The following is a 7713-nucleotide window of genomic DNA, read 5'->3' as shown; positions in this document are numbered from 1 at the left end:
CCCACAAGACTCTTTAAATTACGTACATTTGCTAAATTAGATTCTACTAACTGATGCGACTATTTATTTTATATTATTTGGGGGGGGGGGGGTTTACTAAAAAGCTAAATTTAAATTAATATTAAAACTAATTAATAAAACTTAAGACGACTTAAACTTGTACTTAATACAGATGATGACAAGTAACCACTTAGGCTAGAATCCTAATGCATCAATTATCAAATGGTAGGAAAATGTTACGTTATGGAACCAGGTTATTCACTTAATGGGAAACCGAACAGGACCCTTGGCCCTTCTCAAGAAGACACCTATGGAATCCTAATAAGCTATTATAATTACCGGTTTTAATTAGACTCACTTACGATCGCTAATTTATTTTATAATAAGTACCTCTAAAAGAAATCCTACCTTACAGCGCGGAAATCAAAGGTAGTTTAAAGAATTCACTCGACTAGATAAAAAAAGCTGATAAATCAAAACTAGACAGACTCCTTACAGTGAACTAAATCTATAAATTAAACCAACCAATACCTATCACATAATCTATCACCTTACAACTATTTAGATTAGCATCACACTTATGTCTACTTGATTAATTATTATTGTTTCTATGGTTTTAATGCATATCAACCACAAACTAGTCAAAAACACACAATAGATGACCTAACAGAATCTTATTATATGACAGACAATCACCAAGGACACCGTGAAACAAAAAAACTCATCAAACAAACTTAAGCACACATATGCATCGAACGAAAAATAAAGAAACCTCTTACTTAGTCATTAACCATAACAAAAACAAGATCCAAACTAAAAAAACAAAATCAACCAAAGTTCATCATTAAGCCTAGGTAGTCTAAGGGTTTAACCAACAACCATACTCAATAACAAACCAAATAAATAAGGTTCAAATACTCAATTCATAAAGAAAACAACAAATTCAAACCGACTACTAATGATGTTTGGATGAGTAGGTGTTGAACCCAAACTGTCTTTGCTCGAACCCAAAGGCTTTCTTTCTCTTTTGCTGCTGCCCAAGATCCTCAAACTTTTTGTGGCTGCCCTTGATCAGTTTATGAATTAATTCCCTAGAAGCCCCAAACAAATAATCATATATTTTTGTTTGACTCTAGCGCACCCTCTTATTATATTTTTCATGGTGATAGGGTTTTTTCCAAAGTATAGTGCCGACCAACCCCTGTCAATTATGGTCAAAACCCTCTTTTTATATTGTCATCTATTTCCACGGCCTTCGTGTTTCCTGAAACAAAACCCAAAAAAGAAAGAAATTAACGTGGGCTTTAAATTGTCATATAAACTTGATCACAATAATTAAATAAATAAATATGTATTATAGGTACACCTAAATGCAATTCAAGTTTCTAACAGAATATATATTATTATTATTATTATACCATTCATTTGGTTGTTTCGAGTTTAGTATAAACATTCAATATTAGCTCAAGTCTCATGAAACCAATAAACTAAGCATATAAACCAGTTACGAGTATTATTTATTAAAAACGAGTCAAAACAACTCAATGGTGTAGGAAATATTTATATAAAATATGAATAACTTAACCCATATCAAATATTCCCACAATAAAACCTTTTTCGGCTCTGAAAAAATTATTTGCAATGGAATCATAATCGGAAAACTGATCTTGAAAACGTATAGATTAATTTTAAGCTCAGATAAACGTAAAAACTACGATTGCCGATATTGTTGTCCACTTAAACCCATGCCTTAATCTTTACCGGGATAAATAAGATCCCACAATTATATTACTTAGTGGTTTACACAATTAAGAACCGCTTATTTTCAGCTTTTACCGGATCAGACCACCCCAACTTGACTTAAACCTCAAAATTAGCAGATTTAAAACTTTAGTTTTGCTCTCTTTACTTTTTCATGACTAGTTAAGACGATCAAGGGTATTTTTTATCCACCTAAGCTTAAGCATCAAAGTCTATCAAGCAACCATTAGATATGATTAAGGAATAATTAATTAATTAGCTAGTGTTCCATACAACATGACATACCCATGTTATCAAGCAATACCCCAAACCCATCACCATAGGTGACTATGCATGAATTCATCTGTAGGGTTTACATGTAGCGTGTCCCTTGTGGTCTGTTTCTTAATGGTATTGAGACACGAGCAAGGGGACCCCACTTGGCTAACAGCGTGGATGATCAAGTCAATAGTGTATTTGTACTTTAAGTACGTAGTGATCACGTTTAATAACTTATGTGGCAGATAACTGCAGGTTTGCTCTTTTTTAGCTTTATTTAAATATTCACAACCCCACTTAGGAGTTGTAAATACCCAGATGAAAAACCGCATACAGACCCATAGTCTCCGGACCCGAGGCTTCCCATCAATACAAGATTTAAGGTTATAAAACCGTACGCCAATGAAATGTAAACCACTAAAGCTAGACAGTTTAAGATTTATATCGCCAGCTACTTGGCATACTCTAACGTTAAACCTACCCAAGCATCATATGATAAAGTATTCAAATTTAAAATTTATAATATTTTCACATTCTTACCAAATATTGAGGCTTGAGTATGGCCTGACATTTCATTACTTAATTTCCACGGACAAAACACTTTAACCACAAAAGATTTCCGTCACCCATTTATCAAATTGCCCTTTCATTTTCAAGGCTGAGCCTACCGACACATCCCAAGTTAAGTGTTTTTCTTTTATATTATCTCATATTATTAGTAGTTTGAAAAACCAATTTCCAATTCTTCTATCATTTTCCATTATTTGAAAAAATTAAAATAAATTTATAATTCAATGGACATTTTTCAAATTCTTATACTCTCTTTTTTTTTCTCAAATTATTTTTTTTTTCAAAATTTTTATTTTTGCTGAAAATACCAATTTCCATTTCCCACACTTAAATTTCACATTGTCCTCAATGTGAGAAAAAGTAAATTACACGTAAAATTATGCAAAAAAATAAAAATAAACTAATGAATTGGAACAGGTTCCCCTAGAAAATAGACGATATGCCTCGTGAGTCGTGTCCCGCGCCCTCCATTTCCACGCCATCAACAAACTATCTTCAAATAATGTCATCTCTCTCACGAAAAAACGCAAAAATCCTGAAGCAAGCGACATCCCTACACTTGTTTAAAATTATATCTGATCAATCATCTCATAAGCAACTCTGTAACAACCTGTAAGTAAGAGGAGAAACACCCGGCAGAGGAAAAAAGTAAAACCAAAGTATAAATAAAAATAAAAGATAATACCGAGTTGCCTCCCGGGAAGTAATAAGTTTACTAAAAGTCTTCAGCCAGACTTACTCCCGAAACCTCAATCAGGAGGCTTCATCTTTATCCTCTTCCCATCAGCGCTCCTCAACACTCTCCTTTTATAGTTAGTTGGGAAGAAACTAAATTTCAAACTCATGCGGTCCAAAAAAATATGCATTCAGCTCAATCCACCAATTCTTGAAATTATGAGGATATGAAAAATTCGGTACATTATGATTCTCGAGTCCAAATATCTTCCTTCTTGGGACTCTTGATTTACGTGGCGATCCATGAACGAGTATTTCAAAAAACCGATCAGCTTTACCGCGCAGACGCGGATGGTGTTTCACAATGAGATTCAAGTCTTTATTCTTCTATTCTTCATATATCTCTTATGATTCCTCTTTAACATTCAGTTTCTTAACCGGCTCCCCAGATAACAAAATTTCTAGCTCCTCAATATCTCTTTCGGGGTTAAAATCTCTCTCATCTATATCAGCAAAACCCACCAAATCTTCACTGAATTCATCCCTAAACTCATCCTCCCAAGAGGGAATACACTCCTCTATCTTATTCTGCAACCCAACATCCTCAAACTCGATCGTCGGCTCATTTAATTGTATTTGACTCTTTAAGCCTAGACAGAATTCATCCATGATATCTGAAAGTGATGCATTTGCATTAATGTTATGGATGACATGTAAAAAATCGTATAAGATCTCTTCTAGATGTGATATGTGATCCATCATTGTGCCAGATGAGTCTTTACAGCCAATAATATTCCCCATATTATCAAAAACCACGTAGAATCCGGGCTTGTAGCTGTTTTTATCTAGGTGGTCCATAATTGCTTGTATTTCTAACTCTCGTACAGTGATCTTTATGAGGATTTTCTTCAAATCTGGTCCCGTAGTAACACTCCATGAAGATCACTGCAAAGATAAATTTAAACAGAAAAGGATCACGGGAATCAAATACTAGTAATATAAAAAAATATATAAAGAAAACCTAAACTAATTTAAAGAAATTAAACTAAACTATATTAACCTAACTCCTATGACTCAAACAGACTCGAAGAAAAAAATAAAAAATAAAAACTACTTAGACCCCTACGACTTAAACAAAAACAAAACAAATAGCACGTATGTAGCAAGTAAGTTTAATCAAACCTAATGAACGAAATCGCCATGAGTCCCGGCAACGGTGCCAAAAATTTGATGTGCTAAAAGTAGTCAAATAAAAACACGCTAATCTAGACACTAAGTAATAAATTCTAGACTCTTAAACTTAACTAAAACTACTAACCAGCAAATGTACCGGTCGACTATAGTACAATTTAGTAAGTCCGGATATCGAACCCACAAGACTCTTTAAATTACGTACATTTACTTGACGCGACAATTTATTTTATACTATTGGGGGGTTTTACTAAAAGGCTAAATTTAAATTAATATTAAAACTAATTAATAAAACTTAATACGACTTAAACTTGTACTTAATCCAGATGATGACAAGTGCACCTAGGCTAGAATCCTTAATTCATCAATTATCAAATGCTAGGAAAATGCTACGTTATGGAACCGGGATCTTAAACTATTCACTTAATGGGAAACCGAACAAGACCCTTGGCCCTTTTCAAGAAGACACCTATGGAATCCTAATAAGCTATTTTAATTACCGGTTTTAATTAGACTAACTTATCATCGCTAATTTATTTTATGATAAGTACCTCTAAAAGAAATCCTACCTTACAGCGCGGAAATCAAAGGTAGTTTAAAGAATTCACTCGACTATATAAACAAAGCTTATAAATCAAACCTAGATGGACTCCTTACAGAGAACTAAATCTAGCAATTAAAACAACCAAAACCTATCACATAATCTATCACCTTACAGCTATTTAGATTAGCAGCACACTTATGTTTACTTGATTAATTATTATTGTTTCTATGGCTTTAATGCATATCAACCACAAACTAGCCAAAAACAACAGTAGATAACCTAACAAATCCTATTATATGACAGACAATCTCCAAGGAAACCCTGAAACAATAAAACACACCAAACAAACTTAAGCACACATATGCATCAAACAAAAATCAAGAAACCTCTTACTTAATCATAAACCATAACAAAAACAAAATCCAAACCAAACTCCAAAATCAACAAAAGTTCATCATAAAGCCTAGGTAGTTTAAGGATTTTAGCCAACAACCATACCCAATAACAGCTCAAATAATTAAGGTTCAAAAACTGAATTCATAAAGAAAACAATAAATTCAAACCCACTAATAATGATGTTTGGTTGAGTAGGTGTTGAACCCAAATTGTCTCTGCTCGAACCCAAAGGCTTTTTTTCTCTTTTGCGGCTGCCCAAGCTCCTCAAACTTTTTGTGGCTGCCCCTGACACTTTATGAAATAATTCCCTAAAAGCCCCAAACAAATAATGATATATTGTCGTTTGACACTGGTGCACCCTCTTATTATATTTTTCTATGTGATAGAGTTTTTTCCAAAGTATAGTGCCGACTACCCCTTGTCAATAATGGTCAAAACCCTCTTTTTATATTGTCATCTATTTACACTGCCTTCGTGTTTCCTGAAACAAAGCCCAAAAAAGAAAGAAATTAACGTGGGCTTTAAATTATCATATAAACTTGAACACAATAGTTAAATAAATATATTTGTCTTATAGGTACACCTAAATGCCATTCAAGTTTCTAACAGAATATATATAGTAAGTATTATTATTATTATACCATTCTTTGTTTGTTTCGATTTTAGTATAAACATTCAATATTAGATCATTGTCTTATGAAACCAATAAACTAAGTATATGAACCACTTACGAGTATTTTTTATTAAAAACAAGTCAAACAACTCAATGGTTTAGGAAATATTTATATAAAATATGTATAATTTAACCCATATCAATAAAAATGTGTTATTTGCGGATGATGGAGCAAAAACAAGATGATCTAGTTGTGCAAGAGGGAAGACCACCATAGACATATCAATCCGAGAGCCTGCCAACGGAGATTAATTCGGACACAAGCCATCTTTGGAGTGTCCACCAAAGATTGAATTGAAGGAACTTCCGAGCCATTTGAAGTACGCATTTTTAGGAGAGAATTAAACCCTTCTGGATATCATTGCTTCCAGTGACGGAACCAGAACATTTCGACCGGAGCGTCATAGCATAACTTTAACACCGAATAATCGGTTAACACATAGTCTAGTCACAGATAATTTATTTTATAAACACGACATTTTCTCAACCTTTATTATTATTTATATTATTGTTAATGTAATTTCTATTGTCATTAGTATTAGTATTTAACGAATTTAATGAAACCATATTGTTTACTTAGTGTTCCTTTACTAAAATACCTTTGTAAAAACATTTTTTACATAATAACATTTACATTCAAGCTATATGTAGATTCTTACGGGATAATACAACAATACAACAATGTAAAACTTATATGACATATTTCAAAAGTGAAATGATACTAAAGTAGAAACTCAATATAAAATAATAAATTGATAATTCATAAAAATAATATACAAGCATGTAATAAACAAAAAAGCTAAGGAATATAAGTTATTTTAAAATTGAAGTGATGTGTTGAAGTGTGGTTTCAATCAAAACTGTACACAATTTTTTACTTTTAAGTTTTGACTATTTAAGAGTGTTTCTTTGTTTATATTTAATTATTAATTTACTTCATCTTTCTCCTTTATACATCTTCGACTCTACTCTCCATTAACAGCTACAGTTCGCCGACCAGATAAGAGAAGAACTATCATTCTTCACTCTTATCTCCTTTTCCTCTGCAACCACTTAATTAGACGTGATTTGAAGGGTCAAATTCCAACAAAGTTTCACCGCAAAGTAACTCTGACTAGGTAAATATATGGCCTGCCGGAGGGTTAACGGACCCCCCAGACCCTCCTGTAGTTTCGTCCTTGATTGCTTCTAACTTGGAGGAAGATCAAGAGCAGGCGTTGGTGAAAGTTTGGGAAGCACATAAGGCGGCCATAGGATGGAAGCTTGCAGATCTAAAAGGTATTAGTCCTTTTTATTGTTATGCATAAAATAATTACAGATGAGGAGGCTAAAACAACAAGGGAGACTTAAAGAAGATTGAACCCGATATTGCGGGAATGGTGAATAAGGAGGTGATCAAGTGGTTGGATGCGGGGATCATCTATTCCATTTCAGACAGTGCATGGGTGAGCCCGACATAGGTAGTGCCCAATAAAGCTGGCATTCAAGTAATAAAAGATGATAACAGTGAACAAATCGTCACCAGACTGGTAACCGGGTGACGAGTGTGCATCGATTATAGGAAATTAAATGCCGCCACCTCAAAAGACCATTTCCCGTTACCATTCGTTGACCAAATAATTGAAAAACTTTCCGGTTAAAAATA

This window comes from Bidens hawaiensis, unplaced genomic scaffold, assembly GCF_021521415.1.
Source record: "Bidens hawaiensis isolate Kalapana, Puna unplaced genomic scaffold, B.hawaiensis_p1.1 tig00014337_1, whole genome shotgun sequence".
NCBI classification, from domain to species: domain Eukaryota; kingdom Viridiplantae; phylum Streptophyta; class Magnoliopsida; order Asterales; family Asteraceae; genus Bidens; species Bidens hawaiensis.
The sequence above is the reverse complement of the archived record's forward strand: the minus strand, read 5'-3'. Positions refer to the sequence as shown.